Below are 1,013 nucleotides of genomic sequence, written 5' to 3'. Positions count from 1 at the left end.
GGTTTGGGATCGTGCCCTTAAACCTACTTGCCATATTTTGTGGCTCAAAACATTGAGGAAGACCTAAGGGTCTAGTGATTGACCATTGACAAAGCTAAAAACATTACTAATGATTGCAAAGATTGGAAGTATGTGTGTCATGAATGACACACAAGTCCCAGTGGCACCTAGTGCAGCGTATTGGTTGAGAGGACAACCTGCTCTCCCCAAGAACCAGCTAAGGAGTAAAGAAGAATGAAGAGGAATGTGTAGGAAAGCCTCACATTGTCTCCCAAAGTCTGTCCTTACCACTCCACATGGTCCACCTATTCGAAGACACCACCGGAAGTAACTGGCAATGAAATCAAGGCCAACTCCCAAATCTGAGTTGGGAGGCCAGAGGCAATGCAGCAAAACCAGTAAGAGGCTCAGGGTGGACGGGAAGGCTTTATTGAGTGCAGAAAAGCATGCTTCAGAGCTCTGGCCGCAGAGCCAAGTCTCCTACCACTGTTTGCCGCATCGTGTTCCTGGTCTCGCTGCTGAGCAGCAGATGTCCAGGGGTCCTGCAACTACCACCAGACACCACCACCTGGAAGTAAGTCCCATTGCCTATAATGGACTTGCTTCTGAGGAGACATGCACAGGATTGGGCTCAGGCTGCAGTCTGTCCACACGTACCTGGGAGTAAGCCCCATTGACTCTAATGGGACTTACTTCTGAGGAGACAAACCTAGGATGGGGCTCTTAAACGGACCTGGCCACGTTCTGCGCAGGGGGTGAACTCTGTCGGGCAGGTCCAGGCGCCTGCCAGGAAAGGAGGCGGCGGAGCAGCCCCGCCCAGGGGACGCTGACGAGGCGGCGCAGACTGATGCGTGCGGCGCTGCTTCTGCCGCCGGGGCGGGCGAGGAGGCTGCCGGGGCGCGCCGAGAAGGAGCCTCGCAGGGGGGGCGGAGCCGGGCTCTCCAGGGGCGGCCTCCTGGCCCCGCGCGAACAGTCGGTCCCTTCGGGCGGCGCGCGTCAGAGGGGCGAGGCCG

The sequence above is a fragment of the Tiliqua scincoides genome, chromosome 1 (assembly GCF_035046505.1).
Source record: "Tiliqua scincoides isolate rTilSci1 chromosome 1, rTilSci1.hap2, whole genome shotgun sequence".
In the NCBI taxonomy this organism is placed as follows: Eukaryota; Metazoa; Chordata; class Lepidosauria; order Squamata; family Scincidae; genus Tiliqua; species Tiliqua scincoides.
The sequence above is the reverse complement of the archived record's forward strand: the minus strand, read 5'-3'. Positions refer to the sequence as shown.